This window comes from Saccopteryx bilineata, chromosome 2 (assembly GCF_036850765.1).
Source record: "Saccopteryx bilineata isolate mSacBil1 chromosome 2, mSacBil1_pri_phased_curated, whole genome shotgun sequence".
Classification (NCBI taxonomy): Eukaryota; Metazoa; Chordata; class Mammalia; order Chiroptera; family Emballonuridae; genus Saccopteryx; species Saccopteryx bilineata.
In genome coordinates, this window is record NC_089491.1 from 348,305,181 (window position 1) to 348,325,742 (window position 20,562).

The following is a 20,562-nucleotide window of genomic DNA, read 5'->3' on the forward strand; positions in this document are numbered from 1 at the left end:
AAGGAACTAGAAAAAGAAGAACAAAGACAACCCAAAACCAGCAGAAGAAAAGAGATAATAAAAATCAGAGCAGAAATAAATGAATTAGAGAACAGAAAAACTATAGAAAAAATTAATAGAACAAGGAGCTGGTTCTTTGAAAAGATCAACAAAATTGACAAACCCTTGGCAAGACTTACCAAGGAAAAAAGAGAAAGAACTCATATAAACAAAATCCAAAATGAAAGAGGAGAAATCACCACGGACACCGTAGATATACAAAGAATTATTATAGAATACTATGAAAAACTTTATGCCACTAAATTCAACAACCTAGAAGAAATGGATAAATTCCTAGAACAATACAACCTTCCTAGACTGAGTCAAGAAGAAGCAGAAAGCCTAAACAGACCTATTAGCAGGGAGGAAATAGAAAAAACCATTAAAAACCTCCCCAAAAATAAAAGTCCAGGGCCTGACGGCTATACCAGTGAATTTTATCAAACATTCAAAGAAGACTTTGTTCCTATTCTACTCAAAGTCTTCCAAAAAATTGAAGAAGCAATACTTCCAAACACATTTTATGAGGCCAACATAACCCTCATACCAAAACCAGGCAAGGATGGCACAAAAAAAAGAAAAGTACAGACCAATATTTCTAATGAATACAGATGCTAAAATACTAAACAAAATCTAGCAAATCGAATACAACAACATATTAAAAAAATAATACATCACGATCAAGTGGGATTCATCCCAGAATCTCAAGGATGGTTCAACATACGTAAAACGGTTAACGTAATACACCATATCAACAAAACAAAGAACAAAAACCACATGATCTTATCAATAGACGCAGAAAAGGCTTTTGATAAAATACAACACAATTTTATGTTTAAGACTCTCAACAAAATGGGTATAGAAGGAAAATATCTCAACATGATAAAGGCCATATATGATAAACCATCAGCTAACATCATATTAAATGGCACTAAACTGAAGGCTTTCCCCCTTAAATCAGGAACAAGACAGGGTTGTCCACTCTCTCCACTCTTATTTAATGTGGTACTAGAGGTTCTAGCCAGAGCAATTAGACAAGACAAAGAAATAAAAGGCATCCATATTGGAAAAGAAGAAGTAAAGGTATCACTTTTTGCAGATGATATGATCCTATACATCGAAAACCCCAAAGAATCCACAAAAAGACTAATAGAAACAATAAGCCAATACAGTAAGGTCGCAGGATACAAAATTAACATACAGAAGTCAATAGCTTTTCTATATGCCAACAATGAAACAATTGAGAACGAACTCAAAAGAATAATCCCCTTCACGATTGCAACAAAAAAAATAAAATACTTAGGAATAAACATAACAAAGAATGTAAAGGACTTATATAATGAAAACTATAAACCATTGTTAAGGGAAATCGAAAAAGATATAATGAGATGGAAGAATATATCTTGTTCTTGGTTAGGAAGAATAAATATAATCAAGATGGCTATATTAACCTAAGCAATATACAAATTTAATGCAATTCCTATCAAACTTCCAATGACATTTTTAAAAGAAATAGAGCAAAAAATCATCAGATTTATATGGAACTATAAAAAACCCCGAATAGCCAAAGCAATCCTAAAGAAAAAGAATGAAGCTGGGGGCATTACAATACCTGATTTCAAACTCTATTATAGGGCCACGACAATCAAAACAGCATGGTATTGGCAGAAAAATAGACACTCAGACCAATGGAACAGAATAGAAAGTCCAGAAATAAAACCACATATATATAGTCAAATAATTTTTGATAAAGGGACCAACAACACACAATGGAGAAAAGAAAGCCTCTTCAATAAATGGTGCTGGGAAAACTGGAAAACCACATGCAAAAGAATGAAACTGGACTACAGTTTGTCCCCCTGTACTAAAATTAACTCAAAATGGATCAAAGATCTAAACATAAGATCTGAAACAATTAAGTACATAGAAGAAGACATAGGTACTCAACTCATGGACCTGGGTTTTAAAGAGCATTTTATGAATTTGAGTCCACAGGCAAGAGAAGTGAAGGCAAAAATTAATGAATGGGACTACATCAGACTAAGAAGTTTTTGCTCAGCAAGAGAAACTGATAACAAAATAAACAGAAAGCCAACTAAATGGGAAATGATATTTTCAAACAACAGCTCAGATAAGGGCCTAATATCCAAAATATACAAAGAACTCATAAAACTCAACAACAAACAAACAAACAATCCAATAAAAAAATGGGAAGAGGATATGAACAGACACTTCTCCCAGGAAGAAATACAAATGGCCAACAGATATATGAAAAGATGCTCATCTTCTTTAGTTATTAGAGAAATGCAAATCAAAACGGCAATGAGATACCACCTCACACCTGTTCGATTAGTTATTATCAATAAGACAGGTAATAGCAAATGTTGAAGAGGCTGTGGAGAAAAAGGAACCCTCATTCACTGTTGGTGGGAATGTAAAGTAGTACAACCATTATGGAAGAAAGTATGGTTGTTCCTCAAAAAACTGAAAATAGAACTACCTTATGACCTAGCAATCCCTCTACTGGAATATATCCCCAAAACTCAGAAACATTGATAACGTAAATTCACATGTAGCCCCATGTTCATTGCAGCATTGTTCACAGTGGCCAAGACATGGAAACAACCAAAAAGCCCTTCAATAAAAGACTGGATAAAGAAGATGTGGCACATATACACTATGGAATACTACTCAGCCATAAGAAATGATGACATCGGATCATTTACAGCAAAATGGTGGGATCTTGATAACATGATACGAAGCGAAATAAGTAAATCAGAAAAAACCAGGAACTGCATTATTCCATACGTAGGTGGGACATAAAAGTGAAACTAAGAGACATTGATAAGAGTGTGGTGGTTACGGAGGGGGGGGGGAAGGGAGAGGGAAAGGGGGAGGGGGAGGGGTACAGAGAAAACTAGATAGAGGGTGACGGAGGACAATCTGACTCTGGGTGATGGGTGTGCAGCATGATTGAATGACAAGATGGCCTGGACTTGTTATCTCTGAATATATGTATCCTGATTTATTGATGTCGCCCCATTAAAAAAAATAAAATTATTTTAAAAAAAGGAATAATGCAATTTATATTTAAAATTAGTACAAAATGAAAAATTACCTCATACCAATTAACAACTTAAAGTGGATCAATGACATAAGAATAGAGAAAAGCCAATGTGTACAAGAAGTATTTTCTAAATTAAAGGAAGATGCTAGAAAGCAGAGAAAGAAACAAATTTGTCTTGGAAGAGTGGAGGGAAGAAAAGGAGAAAAGGTTCTTGGAGAAGGCCATACTAAAAATTCCTGGGGCTAGGTGGAGGGGGTAGTGATGGAAAAAATTAAAAAAAGAGAAAAGAAATTCATGGACATGGACAAAAGTGTGGCGATTGCCAGGGGAGGAAGGGCTTGGAGAGGTGAAAAGGGTGTGGTGGGGATAAAGGGTGATGGACAGAGACTTGACTTGGGGTGGCGAACACACAATACAGTGTACAGATGATGTATTGTAGAATTGTATACCTGAAACCTGTATAATTTTGTTAACCAGTGTCACCCCAATAAATTCAATAAAAAGGAAAATTTAAAAGTAAAAATAAATTTTAAAATAAGTATTTGCTGAGAACTTTCGGTGTCTAACACTGTGTTAGCTGCTACATATACATTTATGAAAAATGGGCATAGTCCCTATGCTTAGGAGCTTATAGTTTCATGGGGGGAAATTAGGAGAAAAATAATTTAATTAAATCATAATAAATTAAACTGAAAAATATGCAGGCAGGCTACAGAATGCAGTAAAAAAACCAAGTGCTTAATGTAAGGTCGGTGGATAATGGGGGATGGTCACGTGGGGAACTCAGACCGGTGAACTTTGGCTGGGACCACCCACAACCAAGTGCACCAAAAGAAACTTCCCAGGAACCCTTTGGAAAACAGCGACCATCTGCCAGCCAGTGAGATTTCACCACGTCATATTAGCTCGACCACCCTAGGGACCCTTTAAATATCTCCCATGCAGGTCACCACTTGTGACTTCTCTGGCCTCCATCTTTCCTAGGGGCCAGGGACCCTTGCTGGGCGGGATGCACGCTCTGTACTCAATAAAGCTTTTTGTTATTCCACACTTTGTGGCTCTGGCCCCTTCCTTCCTTCTCAGCAGGGAAAAATACCTTACATTTAATATTTTAGAACACTTTGGTCTTTCTTTTTTTTAAATTAAATTTATTGGAGTTGGTTAATACATTACATAAGTTTCAAGTGTGCCTTTATTTTTCTTGATGACACTAATTCCCCTTTTAGAGATGGTTTATACTTTACAACAGTTAGAAAACCTATTTCTACTTAAAGTAACCAAACTGTGGAGGAATTAAACAATGATTAAAATTGTGCCAAAACATAAAAGCAGACATATAGATCAATGGAACAGAATAGAGAGCCTAGAAATAAATCCACACATATACGGTCAATTAACTTATGAGAGAGGAGGCAAAAATTTACTGTCTCTTTAATAGATTAGACTATCTTACACCATGCACAAAAATCAACTAGAAATAAACACTTCAATGTAAGACCTGAAACCATAAAACTAAAATAAACAATAGGTGGTAAGCTCCATGACATCTGTCTTAGTGATGATTTTTTGAATCTGACTCCAAAGGCAAGAGCGACAAAAACAAAAATGAACAAGTGGGACTACATCAAACTAATTAGTTTCTGCACAATAAAAGAAACCATTAACAAAATAAAGAGGCAAGCTACTGAATGGGAGAAGATATTTGCAAAATTTATAAAGAGTTCATACAACTCTGTAACAAAAAAGTAACAGATTCAATAAAAAAATGGGTAGAATATCTGAATATTTTTTTCCAAAGGACATAGAGATGCCAACAGACACATGAAAGGATTATCAACATCACTAATTATCAGAGAAATGCAAATCAAACCTACAAGGAATTTTAGCTGTTACAATGGCTTTCATCAAAAAGTCAAATAATAAGTGTTGGTGAAGATCTGGAGAAAAGGGAACCCTTATATGTTTACTGTTGGTGGGAATGTAAATCGGTATGGCCACAATGAACAAGAGTATAAAAAAAATTAAAAATATAATTATTATATGATCCAGCAATTCCACATCTGGGTATTTATAGAAAGAAAACAAAAACACTAATTTGAAAAGATGTATGTACCCCTACGTTGACTGTAGCATTTTCTGCAATAGCCAAGATATAGAAATAACCTAAGTGTCCATAGATGAATAAATGAATAAAGATGTAGTATAGAAAGGGTGAAACAAAAGTAGATTTCTAGTTGTGAGTATCCAAAACAGAGTTTATTCTTGTATTTTTATTTATTACTGTATTATTTTCCATACAAACAACTGTAAACTTACTTTTACCTCAATATGTGTGCATGTGTCAAAAAAAATGGACTACTACTCAGCCATCAAGAGAATGAATTCTTGGTATTTGCAACAACATGGATGAACCTTGAGGGTATTATGCTAAGTGAAATAAGTCAGAGAAAAATAAATACCATACGATTTTTTCACCTGTATGTACAATCTTAAAAAAAAATCAATACGGCCCTGGCCAGTTGGCTCAGCGGTAGAGCGTCGGCCTGACGTGTGGGGGACCCGGGTTCGATTCCCGGCCAGGGCACATAGGAGAAGCGCCCATTTGCTTCTCCACCCCCCTCCCCTCCTTCCTCTCTGTCTCTCTCTTCCCTTCCCGCAGCCAAGGCTCCATTGGAGCAATGATGGCCCGGGCGCTGGGGATGGCTCCTTGGCCTCTGCCCCAGGCGCTAGAGTGGCTCTGGTCGCGGCAGAGTGATGCCCCGGAGGGGCAGAGCATCGCCCCCTGGTGGGCAGAGCATCATCCCTGGTGGGCGTGCCGGGTGGATCCCGGTCAGGCGCATGCGAGAGGCTGTCTGACTGTCTCTCCCCGTTTCCAGCTTCAGAAAAATACACACACACACACAAAAATAATAAATTCAAAACAAACAATAAATTGGTGGTTGCCAGAGGAGAAGGAGGTTGGTAAAAATGGATGAAGGTGGTCCAGAGGTACAGATTCTCATTTATAAAATAAGTAAGTCACTGGGATATAATGCACAGATGAAGACTATAGTCAATAATATTGTATTGCATATTTGAAAGTTGCTAAGAGAATAAATCTTAAAAGTTCTCATCACTGGAAAAATATTTTGTAACTTGTAAGGTGACAGATGGTAACTAGACTTATTGTGGTAATTATTTTGCAGTATACACAAATATCAAATCATTATGTTGTACACCTGAAAAGAATATATGTTAATTATGCCTCAACTAAAAAAACCTGTGCCAAGAAATGAATGTCTAATAGCTAGTGTATCCAAACCTCTAATCTGTACTATATTCATGGCAAGCTACCCAGTCTAGCTTCACAGACTCTTACTTTTTCGGCATTCTCTTAGCATTTTCACATTGTACTGTTTACATTTTCCTTTAGGATCTGGTTAATTATAAACTGCTTGTCTTCATCTATATCAAATTACTCAGAAATCTGCACCACATTTAATCAAATAAAGAAACCCAAGCTTTCTCTCTAACAGTTACAAAACCTGTGATTAGCTTGGTTCAACTACCAAAGCAAACCTGGTTATATATTCATTTCTTAGTTCTTAAATGATTACCTTTTTACTTTTCTAATGAATGTTGGAAAATGTATTACTGTTAAGGGATATTATTGTCACAGTAAGTGCAGAAGCCGGGGGCCTCTTCCACATCCTCCCTAAACGAAGCTCCTGATTGTGAGAATCACTGCCTACCAGTGGTCAAGAATCAAAGCAAGCCTGACCAGACGGTGGCATGGTGGATAAAGCGATAAAGCGTCAGAAAGGGACGTGGAAGATGCAGGTTCGAAACCCTGAGGTTGCCAGCTTGAGTGCGGGCTCACCCGGCTGGAGTGCGGGGTTGCTGGCTTGAGCATGGGATCATAGACATGACCCCACGGTTGCTGGCTTGAAGCCCAAGGTTGCTGACTTGAGCAAGGGGTTCCCCTCTCTGCTGTAGCTCCTCCACCATCCTCAAGGCATATATAAGCAGTTAACGTTCAATATATGAGAAAGCACACAACTAAGGTGTGAACTAAGGAGCTGCAACAAAGTATTGATGTTTCTCATCTCTCTCCCTTCCTGTCTGTCTGTCTTTATGTGTCCCTCTTTCTGTCACCAAAAAAATAAAAATTTCAAAGCAACCACCGCTAGCTCAATTCCACTCACAGAGTGGCTGACTTTAAAGCATTTCCTGCTACTTCACAATTCCCTTGGGCATGTAAGTGGGGTCCTAGAGGTCAGGGAGCGGGAATCGTCAACTGCCCTTGGTGGAGCAGGATGTCCACGGGGGGAGATCTTGCTCTTAAGGTTCTTAGGTGAACTAGGGCACACAATGCTGTGACTGCTGCTCTGCAGTTGCTTTTGACTCTGCAGGGAGTCCTTTGAGGCTGATATAGAGGTTGGCAGGGATCCAGAGTAGTCTCATTGTTGGTCAGCAGCTGCCCTCTGTGGAGCGAGAAGTCCACGGTAGAGACCAAGGGGCAACTCTTGGTCTTAGGGTTCTCAGGTGAACCAGGGCACATGATGCTGTGATTGCTGTTCCATAGTTGCCCTTGACTGGGTTTTGATTCCACTGAGAGCTCATGTGGAGGACAGCAGGGGTCCAGGGCACTCTCATCATTGGTCAGTATCTGCCCTTGGGAGAGCAGGAAAGCAAAGGAGCAGTCCAAGGGGCAGACCCAGATTTTAAGTATACTAAATAGACCCACACAAAACTGATTGTAGTTCTGTGGTTTCCCTGGACTGGGTTTTGAGTCCAGTGAGAGCTTATATGGAAGTGGGCAGGGGTCCAAGGCATTCTCATTGTTGATCCAATGGTTGCCCTTGGTAGAAATGGAAGTGCAAGGTGAAGGTCTCAGATTTAGGGTCTGGCAGCAGTCCAAAGTTGAGTGACTTAGTGATGCCCAAGGCTGCCAGCTGCTGAGTGTGGTGTTAGGAGTAGAGAACTGGGTTTGAGGTTTAACAGTCTGCCAGGTGTCCATGGGACTCTGCTCACCTGGGTGGAGCCAGACTGCCATTCCAGAGGCCTATTCAGGTCCTCCCCTGTTGGGTGAGGGTCCAGTGGGCTCAGTTTGCTGGCACCTCACAGCCCATTACCTAATGGGGGCACCAGGACAAATTGCCCTACCATCCTGTTCACGGGTGGCATTCCAGAAGGTGCCTATGTAGGTACATAAGCATGTATGTGGGGGCCAACACAGAGTTTTAAGGAAGAGCGTGGGCAAGCAGTGCACCAACCAGGGAGGCATAGGATCAGGTGGAGAACATGGCGGAGTTGTGGCTCTGAGAAGGAGTGCCATCTCTCTGCTCAATGTGGCTTTGGGCCTCCCCCAGGTTTTTATAGCCACCCTGCCCCATAAAGCCTCCTCCACAGTACCTCATACCCTGCCTACACACCAGGTGGCTCTCACAGCAGCCCTCCTGAGCCTACCACCTGGATGCTCTTTCATCCCCTGTGGAGGGACTGGTGCCCACACCAGGCATTGCCCTTTGTGAGTCCTGAATCCCTCTCTCCTAATGTAGGGCCTTCATTTCACAGCTGGAGCATGGGCATGGAGGGGATCCTAGAGCAGGCATGGGGCAGGCTCTTGGTTATGTGGTGTGGGTCCTTAGTCCAGGGGTTTCCATGGTGATACCACAGGCTTTCTGGATCCTGATGCTGCAGCTGCTCCCTTTGCTGCCACCATGTGATTGCTGGTTTGTTCTGAGATTGACTGCAGGTCAATTATGCAGGTGGCTTGTAAAAACAGAGGAAGGGAGACTCCCAGAAGAGTAAGAGTTATCACACCAAAGGTCCAGGGCAACAGAGGGAGTATGCTGTACATCTGAGGGGTACACCCCATCACCCCTCCTATGCAGTTGTCTGCCCGCTCCCCATCACTGTGGTCTTCACTGAAGATTTTAGTCCCATTTACTGCTAGCACCACTACATTCCTGTCCTCATTTTTGATTACTTCTACATCTACAAGGGCACATATGACCAGATCACCTCAGGTGGAGTCTTAAGGTTGGAACCACTGTAGGGCCTCAATTTTCCAGCCAAACACCCAAGGAGCAGGAGCTCCTTATTTCATCATTAGGCAGACAATGTGCTCCTGCATTCTGCACAGCTGCTTTTCATAATGCATGTCTTTAGCTTGAGGGTTATAGTTCCTGCCATAAAAGACTCTCCAACAGGCCTGAAGCTTGGTGACTGCATCATTCAATTTCTGAAGGTCTACTTTATCTTGTCCCAAAGCGACAGATCTCTGATTTAAAAGCCTGCAGGGAAGTTTCTCTGAAGCTGTTTGAGACACGGTTTCCTCACTGTCTCGCTCTGTATGGAAGACATTGTGCCCAATTGTCTCAGAAAAAGATATAAGACTGTGGATGTCACTTTTCAAGACAGCGCTGGTTCCAGCTTGCTGAGGACAAGGTTAACAGCCCATCTTTCTCATTTACCTCTGTCCTGACTACACTTTTCATCAGTTGAACAGAATTCTCAGTTGTATCCCAAAAAGCTTTTCCTCTCCCTTATTCAAGTCCTGGTCTTCCTGTCCTCTCACAGATTCATCTGTGCCACCATCATCTTCTAGGCCCAAGAGAATGCCCATAGCCTCAGCTGAACTATAGCTGATACTGGAGACAGTACTGATGCAACTGGCATGAAAACAGACTCTGAAGAGAGACTACAGCTTAACTTGTTTTCATCTGTCTGTATGTCTTCCAGGAGCAGGTCATTTCAAGACTATCTTGTAGTGTGTACAGAGGCTAGAAAGTTATTCCTAACAGCATATAACTGATCATTACTGTTTATCTCAACCCAAGAACTGACTTGGATGGTGGGTTCACTTTCCTGAACTAACTGGCAATCTTGAACAGGGCTTGAATGCTCCGGTACAAGAGGTGCCCTTGTTTCAATAGAAGGAAAAGAACTCTTCATTTTGGCTTTGTTTTATCACTTGCCTATCGTGAAACCTCTGGTTGGTCAAAATCTTCTCTAGTTTGGTTCCTCAGCAGTTCAAAGACCCAATGTACAAGTGAGAGGACAGACTGTAGCTAGATACTGGATGAGCTGGATGTGCTGGTCAGGCTGATACGCTCTTTCCTTGCCTTGACATACAGCCATTCAGCTTTCAAATTCTACTTGAGTAACAGTGATAACCAGCACCACCACTACAAACACTGCAAGCAGAGAGCGGAAAAGCTATAGTTTAAAGAAACTGATCCTCTTTATCAGGCTGTGTCTTCATTACCTACAGCTGATACCTTTTCTCCTCAAAACTCCATGTCTTTGTTTTTCTGAGCTTCAGGTGAGCTTTCAGTTTGCTTTGCTTTCTTTCTCCCAGTATTCTTCATATCAAGGAGAGGATGGGGTTGATATAAGAAGCACATTTTTCTTTAAAGAGCTCCAGGTCTGGCCTGCCAGTGTGAGTTTTCCCATGGTTGGGTACAATGACTCCTTGATCAACTGCTGCTGTGCCAAGCCTGGCCGCTGCTTCACAGCCCTGCTATGTCCTGGCATTAGGATTCTTAAGTGGAAAGGGAGATGGACAAAGACTGCCTCCAGAATCCCTTGAGCATGTCCCTGAATATATACAGAAACTTTCTTTAATGTTCCTAAGGGCAACAATTTGGGGTGGAAACTGAGATGGTATTCTAATGTTTTTGAACTTAACTCCAGGAAACTGGTTCTAAGTTCTTCCAACTGGGAATAAAGATAGGTAGGGGAAGTACAGGTAGAGTAAGGTTGTTAAAAATGAGGCTAAAAACTGCTGTAAAAATAAAGAAACTGTAAAGAACTGGAGGGGGGGGCATATAAGTTCATTATAATTCAGAACTCTGAGAACAGCTATAATACGGGTATACTAGAAAACGTCTCTACCATACCCAGCACAGCTTTAGTGCCATCAGATGACTAAGTCAAAATCAATTAATGTGGAAAGTGATACATCAGTAAGGCATTAATAGATTCCAAAGTTAGGTGCAGATCTGCCTTTGTCATTGGGAGTGAGAGCATGGTATCTGATATTAAGGTCATACAGTGCAGACAAGAGAGGTGGCACAAGTGGGCTGTGAGGAGGATGCTAAAACTTAAGGTATAAATGGCCCAGGCCAAGAAAAGAAATAACTTGCAACTATGTTGTTCCAGGTGAAATACTGTTCTTGTCATTTTTACTACCACAGGTACTATGCGACTATTCTTATAAAGTGTTATGTCAAAATCACATTAATTCTTATGTGCATAAGTCTGGGTATTATCATAAAGCATTCCTTTTGTATGCATTTTTGTTGATATATGTTCAAGCATGGAAGCCATAGATGTTCTATGTTAGAATACTATAATTATGTTATATAAAAAAATGTATGGGGGCCCTGGCCGGCTGGCTCAGCGGTAGAGCGTCGGACTGGCGTGTGGGGGGACCCGGGTTCGATTCCCGGCCAGGGCACATAGGAGAAGCGCCCATTTGCTTCTCCACCCCCTCCCTCCTTCCTCTCTGTCTCTCTCTTCCCCTCCCGCAGCCAAGGCTCCATTGGAGCAAAGATGGCCCAGGCGCTGGGGATGGCTCCTTGGCCTCTGCCCCAGGCGCTAGAGTGGCTCTGGTCACAGCAGAGCGACGCCCCGGAGGGGCAGAGCATCGCCCCCTGGTGGGCAGAGCTTCGCCCCTGGTGGGCGTGCCGGGTGGATCCCGGTCGGGCGCATGCGGGAGTCTGTCTGACTGTCTCTCCCCGTTTCCAGCTTCAGAAAAATACAAAAAAAAAAAAAAAAAAAAAAGGTGAAAAAAATGTATGGGGCCTGACCAGGCAGTGGCGCAGTGGATAGAGCGCTGGACTGGGATGTAGAAGACCCAGGTTTGAGACCCCAACGTCGCCAGATTGAGCTCAAGGTTGCTGGCTTGAGCAAGGGGTCCCTCAGTCTGCTGTAGCCCCCTGGTCAAGGCACATGTGAGAAATCAATCAATGAACAACTAAGGAACCACAACGAAGAACTGATGTTTCTCCTCTCTCCCCTTTCCTGTTTGTCTGTCCCTATCTGTCCCTCTCTCTGACTCAGTCTCTGCCACACACACACACAAATGTATGGGAATAAATGAAGACCACCCAAATAAAAGCAAGCAAAGGCTACTTATTCAGAGATTGCTATAGAGCAAGGGAGTCAGTCACCATCACTTGCACTTGGCAGAGACTCCAAGGCAGGCAGAGGAATAGAAAAGCTTTATAATGGACAAGAAAAAAGAAAGGCTTCAGGTAGGCTCTGACAGAAGACACTTGGCATGCAGAACCTGAAGGCAGGCTAAGTGGAAGTGGGCATCCTATATTATTGGCTAGGAATGCATATTTAGCTTTCTCCAATTGGTTTTAAGTTGAAAGCGAGGACAAATACTAAGGAAACTGTCAGTTAATAATAAAGCCCTGTTCATTTTGTTCCCATTATTACAGGCATTATTATTGGCTGCCTAGATTGGTTGCTAGATGGTAGTCTCACTTTCCACAAGTCTGACTTATAGATAGTAAGTTGGCTTCCTGGGCCAGATGCTGCAAACAGTTCTATTTTTATATATGGTCTGGCTATCATATATAATATATTCAGTTCTTAGAAGATAGCATTAAGTTTATTCTTGTATTTTTCTTTTTCCTGATCTTTGAGGACAAATGTGTCACATTTCAGATGATATTTTCCTGAAATCCTCATTCTTTGTTTTATCTCACTGATATGTTCTCTAATTATATTTATTACAGCTCACTCATAGCTGATTTATCTGTTGGCTGACATGGCAGAATTCTGATCCACTGAAGCTTTATGCCCCTCCCCATATGTTACTTACATTAGCCTTACATGAAGATGTCTTTCTATGAAAGGAGAAAGCTTAGCAGAAATTTCTTTCTTTCTTTCTTTCTTTTTTCTTTTTTTATTACAGAGATAGAGAGTCAGAGAGAGGGACAGATAGGGACAGATAGGAATGGAGAGAGATGAGAAGCATCAATCATCAGTTTTTCGTTGTGGCACTTTAGTTGTTCATTGATTGCCTTCTCATATGTGCCTTGATGGGGGGGGGGGTTCTATAGCAGACTGAATGACCCCTTGCTCAAGCCAGCGACCTTGGGTCCAAGCTGGTGAGCTTTTTGCTCAAACCAGATGAATCCGAGCTCAAGCAGGCGACCTCAGGGTCTCAAACCTGGGTCCTCTTCATCCCAGTCCGATGCTCTATCCACTGCGCCACCACCTGGTCAGGCGCTTAGCAGAAATTTAAAACAAATCAGAGGAACAAATCAAAAACCACTGAAATAAATACTACTTCCCCTTTTTGACATCATAGTGAAATTATAGTAAGTCCTCACAACACTCTTGATAAATTCTGCAATTTTAAGCAAACCTATGTGCAATAAAATCAATTTTACTATGAGCTAATTGATATAAACAAGATTTAAGTACCTATGGCATCTCTCCAATGTTATAACGAAACACATTGAACAAAACGACATTATTCAAGGACTTGGTGTACATTATAATCACAGATTAGGAAATCATTGTTTCCAGTTGCTCAAGTGTATGAAAAGAGATATTCTTTTTTGTGGGTTTTTTTTTCTTTTCTTTTTGGTGAGAGATTAGTGAGAGGGACAGACAGAGGGAAGAGAGATGAAAAGCATCAATTCTTTGTTGCGGCACCTTAATTGTTCATTGACTGCTTTCTCATATGTGCTTTGACTGGGGGCTCCAGCAAAGCAAGTGACCCTTTCTTAAGCCAGTGACCTCAGGGCTTCTAACCTGAGTCCTCAGCACCCCAGAACGATGCTCTATCCACTGTGCCACTGCTTGGTCAGGGAAAAGAGATGTTCTTAGTAGAGAGAAAACTATGTCACTCACATACATTTATAACACACTAAGCTTTTCATTTTTCTCCTCCTCTGACTTCTTGGGTGCATTTCATTCCTTCAGTACACAATGAATGAATATCTACTGTGTATTAGTCACTACACTAAGCACTATATATAGAGTGGTAAGCATAAGAGAGAAAATCTATTAAATTGTCTAGATGGGTGTTTTTGACAATTTCAGTATTAATTTTTTCTTGTTTGAATATTTGACAAATATTGAGGGACAACTGTTATTTAAGAGCTTCTATTATAAAAATGCTATGATAATTCAGCTATACAGTAATTTATTTTTATCTAACCTTTTGCTTTCTGAAGTTTTTAGTTACCTGTGGTCAACAACCATCTGAAAATATTAAATGGAAAATTCCAGAAATAAACAATTCATAAGTTACAAATTGTGTGCAGGTTTGAGTAGTGTGATAAAAATCTTGTACCATCCCTCCTGGGATGTGAATCATCCCTTTGTCCAGAATACCCACACTGCATATGATAACACGCCATTATTCACTTACTAGCTGTCTAGGTTATCAGATCAACTGTTGTACTATCACAGTGCTTGTGTTTTAGCAACCTTTATTTTCTTAATAATGGCCCCCAAACACAAGATTAGTAATGCTGGCAATTCAAATATGCCAAAGAGAAGCCATACATTTATCATAGATATATATGTAGAGAAAAAAACATAGTATATATGGCTTTTGATACTATATAGTTTCAGGCATCCACCTGAGATCTGAGAATGTATCCCCTGTTGATTATTTCTTCTCACTAGGGACAAACATCATATCATCTCTGTCATTATACAAGTTACTTGGTGAGGGACCCAGTAAGGCATCTATAATATTACATAATTCATTGTACAGAATAAATTATTTCTTTAAGCGAGTGAGAAAGAGACAGACAGACAGGGAGAGAGAAGCATCAACTTGTAGTTGTGTCACTTTAGTTGTTCATTGATTGCTTCTCATATATGCCTTGACGGGGGGGGGGGGGCTCCAGCCAAGCCAGTGACCCCTTGCTCAAGCCAGCGACCTTGGGCTCAAGCCAGTGACCTTTGGGCTCAAGCCAGAGACCATGGGGTCATGTCTATGATCCCATGCTCAAGACAGCAACCCTGCACTCAAGCCAGCAATGCTGCACTCAAGCCAGCAACCTTGGGGTTTCAAATCTGGGTCCTCAGTATCCCAGTTTGAAGCTCCATCCACTGTGCCACCACCTGGTCAGGCCAGAATAAATTTTAGCTAAAAAATAAGCATCCTTGCTCTGGTAAGGTATCAGAAATTTGCTTCCATATTTTATTCCCTTGGTTGTAACTGAAGTTTTATGTGTAGACAAATACATTCTAACCAGTGTTCTTTCACTTTAAAACTTAAAAAGAGAAATTATTTATGCAAAACAAGTAATATCTTTAGATTTTAAGGGTAGCCTTCTGTTCTACAGTACCAAAGATAATTTACATGGATTAATAGTAGAGTAAGTCTTTGATACATACATTAGGCATCTTTCGGCATAATACAAAAATGTTTTATGTAGCTTTTGATACTCAATGTTTTAATAAACGATTAACCAGCAGATAAGAAAATTCCTTTAAAACTGGTTTGTAACAATGCCAAGCAACAGAAAGCCAATCTGTAGTAAGCTTGTCTCATGCTCCTCTTCAAACATTAAAAGAAATTCTCCAGTCATTTTGGATGATGACTCCTACTCCCTATTACAATTTTTTTTTCTGGCAGCAACATAAACATCAGCTTCATCTATTCACAATTATAATTTAACTATGAGGGCTACTGTAGAAGGTAAGATAAAAGCAGAAAACATAATAATGCTTAGCCTACCTTAATGATCTATAAATTACAGCTGGGATTTGTGGCTAAAGGAAGCAGGCATTTAATTTTCCTTTCCAATCTAACTGTAACTGGTCAAATAATACTAGATGGAGATTAGGAGCAGAAAAGCAAGTTTTTCAACAATTTAGTATCATAATGACAATTGGTAAGACTTGTCAAAATTTTTATGCAAATTATTGATTTTTAGTATAAATATATTTAAAGACTGGCCACATACCAGTAAGGGGAATAATGTTTTATTTTGTAAAGATACAGTACAGAGAAGGGTACATTATTTTTGTTCTTTATTCTTCTTTTCTATGTTGATCAAGAAAAACGTATCAGTACTGGGAGATAAATCAACAAATGTTAGCTGAAGCATCAAAATCTTAATATGGCCCACAAGAGTGTCTTCTAAGCCTAAACCTCATGAAAGTGAATCTTTTAAAACATAATCTCAAGAGTGACATCCTATCACTTTTTTACGTATTCTGTTTGTTAGAAGCAAGTCACTAGTTCTAACCCACAGCCAAGGGAGTGAACTGGAATTCTGAGAAAAGTTGCTTAAATGAAACAACAAATTTTCCTTGCTTTTTGTACATATTTGATGTTTCATATCATAGTCTGCAAGCATGGCTCCTCGTCCATATATTCCAATAGAAAATGTCCATAATATTCCTGGTATCCCACCCTTTTTATTTAATTAATTAATTAATTTATTTTTAGAGAGAGAAGAGAAAGAGAGAAGGAGGGAGGAGCAGGAAGCATCAACTCCCATATGTGCCTTGACTGGGCAAGCTCAGGGTATTGAACTGGCGACCTCAGCATTCCAGGTCAATGTTTTATCCACTGGGCCACCACAGGTCAGGCCCTACCCTTTTATATTCACAACTTCCCTGCTGCCTTTCTTTTAACTGGCTGTAGGTCTTTCTCCTTGATTAATTTGTACAGATTTACAGATTACAAATTGTTAGATTAATTTGTACTGTTAAGCAATTTATGATCAACACAGACTTCAAGATTTTTAAATTTAAATGTTATAGTTATTAACTTCCAGATAAAGAGAAACAAAAAGAAGGATTTAAGTGACTTAAAGGATGGCACTGGTGAGATATCAGATATGAATTATGGTAGATTCATAAATCTCCAGTTTCTTGGGGGTCAAAACAGAAGTCAAGAATACCTTTCTACCCCTTGCTCCCCCCCAAATTTTCATGAACATTGGGCTGCAGGAACATATATACTGCTTAAAGAAAAACAAAAATAGATTTTTCCAAAAATAAATCTATAATAATATATACATGTGATGTTATTAGCCATAATAACTGATGTTACAGACATTACACTAAGTAAATTATGTGTATTATCTTATTCATTATAAACCCCCTATGGAATAGGCAATATTACTATCTTCATTTTACAGACAAGGAAAAAGAGGACTACAAAAATTAAGTAATAAAAGTTACACAGCTGGTAAGTAGCACAACTAGAATTGAATTCAAGCTTGTCTTATCCCAGTGCCTAAGTTATTAACTATTGTGAAAAATTGCCTCCATTGGAAAAAAAATGAGGAAAATCCCACACAACCTAGTATCTATTCACATAAACAGACTGCTTGTAAAAACAGGCAATGATTATAGGTTATAGGTAGAATTTTACCCTCTTTGTGAAGCATTCATAAAGAAAGTCTTACCCATAGCATTTCTAGATAAAAGGCAGTAGTAAGGTTCTAAAACACTATAATTGCTATAGCTAAGATTTATATAGCATTAACTATGGACCACATAATTATAATTATTTCACATATTTTATTACATCTTCACAGCATTACTATGGTGTTGGTAATATTATAATCCCCATTTTTCAGATAAGGAAATTAACCATTCTTATGTTTAAGTAATTTGCCCAAGATCACACAAGTAGTAAGTGGCAAGGCTAGTATTTGAACACATGCAGTCTGGCTCCAGAGCTGTAGTCTAAACTAGGGTAACTTACTCCAAGCCAGGGCATTTCACTGCCTCAAAAAACAAAAGTTAAAATGGTTTCAGAGTTAAAGAGAAAAACTGTCCTTTTGGATACCTAACTAAATTATAGATGTAAGCACCACACCCATAGGCCAAGTCTTTATAATTTGTGATGCAAAACATCTTGAGAAATGTTAATCTGAAAGTTAGTATGATTTAGACCATTAATTGTGGGAAAATGGCTGGGAATTAGACTGTGGTCCCGAGACAAGTCTTTGGTGCGGACTTTGGAACGCCAAGTCCTGTGGGGGCAGAACACTGCCCTTGCAAGCACTGGAAAGATTGTCTAAAGGAAAACTGTTGATCCCTATGGCCTTTTCCTTACATACCTGAAAGACATTAGTTAATTACCCTTTCTCTGCACCTGAACCCAGGCTCTGCTAATTTGCTTAATGAGCAAAGAGACCGACAAGGTTGAAGTGATCTGGGCTCTCAGTCCTAGAAGCTAGGAGTCCCCTGTACCCATATTTTCTGTATGTTGTGTCTGTTTTTTTCTTAAGTCCTACAGTGCCTTCTATCCGTGCACACCCACGGCTAAGCTGGTCTCGGCAGTTAATCTTTTAAAAAATGATAAAATATAAATCGGGACTATAACTGAAGATGTTCAAAGTGAAAAGTTTTATTCAAAAAGCATCTGTCCACTGAAATAACTTTCTAACATTTTAAGAACTTACTAATGGCTAGGAAAGGAATACTCATATTCTAGTTCTTTGATATATTTATTTTTACAGCTAGTAATCAGACAATTTCTCTCATAGTTAAAAAATACTAAAATATTTGTTTCCCTCTCTCCTTCTAACCTCTATCTTTTAGACTAACTTTCAGATTCTGATTAGGGTAGCACTGCGGTTCAATTACTCCCTTCATTCCACATACAAGTCTGTCCACTATCCAACTTTAAGCATTTTTTGGTCTAACAGCTAGACCATTAACAGCCTTTGTTTCATTTCAACATTTACAACAGCATTTGTTTTTGCCTTTTTTAGGTGGGTAAACTGTGTGTCACAGACTGCTTTGAGGACTTGTTATAGAAAGGAGTGGTGGGATTCGATTCAGCCAGTTAGCACCGGTTTGGCAGAACTGATATCTAATTTTTCAAGTTCGGGAAACCGGTTGCTAAAATGGCACTTATAATCAGGGTTCTCGCTGAGGTGGATGCCTGGGCAGCCGTCCAATGTGAGAATCACAAATTTACATTTTTTACTCTTTTTAACATTCATCTGTGCAACAGCATATTCTAAGCACCCGTAATAATGTTCATTCCGTCCACAGGTGAAAAAAATTGCAAGAGAGGATGCCAATCAAGAAGCAATATGGAAATATCTTAAATGTTTTATTGTTTTTTTGTCAGTTATTAATTTTTTTCATTAAATTTTAAAACTCTTGTAACAATTTAGTTTTGTGTACCTCTTTTATTCTTATTTAAGTATTAAATGCAAGAAATAATAAACTACCTTTCCGTATATTGTTTTTTTGTACTTAAAACAGTCATTAGGGCAAAGAACTGGTTGTTAAATTATTTGAATCCCATCACTGGAAAGAAGCACATACGTATAGTTAGAACAGTGTTTGTGTATAATTTTAAGGGGTGTAGACAGAACCTTCCTAAAGCTCACCAATTTAACTCAGGTTAAAAATCTTGCTATACACTCCTTATGTTTACAACATACTAGACATAAAAAATACAAACACAATATAACAGAAGACATGAATTGCAAGAGAAAGGCTCCTGGTACCCATATGGCACAATACAGAGGTTTCATTTATATGTATTTTATTAGTATAAAATCCACAGCCAAACAAATGAAACATGCCTAACTATTTAGGATAAAAATAACTTTTGATAATGTTTTCACAGAAAAAAATGGGAGGAAAAAATAAGAAAATATCATCCTTGTCTTTTAAATAGAATGAACATGATTATACAAGAGTTAAAATAAACTGTTATATAAAAGTTTATTAATCTACAGTGGCTGTATTATTGCCATATATAGAATTTAAATGCTAATGAGAAATCCAAATGAAAAATCCTTTACAAATTCAAAAAATATATAAATATGAATATATACCAAATAGCTATCATAAAACTTCTATTTTTGAGTTTCAAGTATTTTATTTGTTGTTACCTTAAATGACACTGTCCTTTGTAAGATAGTGCCATGTGGTAACTGCAAAGGGTGGGGGGTAAGTGGAGGGAGGAATAGGGGAGAGATAAATGGTAATGGACAGAGACTTGACTTAGGGAAGAGAACATACAATATTGAGTACAGAGATGTGTTATAGAATTGGGTACCTGAAACCTGTATAATTATATTAAGCAATGTCATCCCAATAAATTCAATTAAAAAATAAAAGAATCTATTATAAAAAGATTAATCTCAAATTTCTCTGAAAATACTTGGTGTGAATAAAAAGCTTATCTTTTCAGAACACTGGTCTAGATTTCGGCTCTTAACCTTGCACATGTAATTAAAAGTCCCACAAAACTGTCGACTTGGCCTGCCTTCTGTGTCAAGGTTAAGTCCTATCCTTGAAATTATGTATTATAATGTGCAACAGAATTTAAAAACTAACATATAAAGAATATTGCCATCCTTTAGTGGCATCTCATTAATGAAATTTTTCAATACAAATTAATTGCAGAAAGTTTAGAAAATGAAGTGTAATGAACTGAAAGAGTGCTAACATTTCTTATTGTTCATTTTGTCTGAGCTAAGCATTGCATATACATT

The 20,562-nt window shown here is 39.0% G+C and overlaps 1 protein-coding gene and 1 pseudogene across 7 annotated transcripts in view; both read right to left on the reverse strand.

Moving 5' to 3' along the window:
• The window catches only part of TANC2 (tetratricopeptide repeat, ankyrin repeat and coiled-coil containing 2), a 398,932-nt gene that overhangs the window by 176,868 nt on the left and 201,502 nt on the right, over positions 1-20,562 (reverse strand). The gene's annotated exons all lie outside the window — the stretch shown is intronic.
• Positions 9,151-19,050, reverse strand: LOC136324659 (centrosomal protein of 97 kDa-like; annotated as a pseudogene).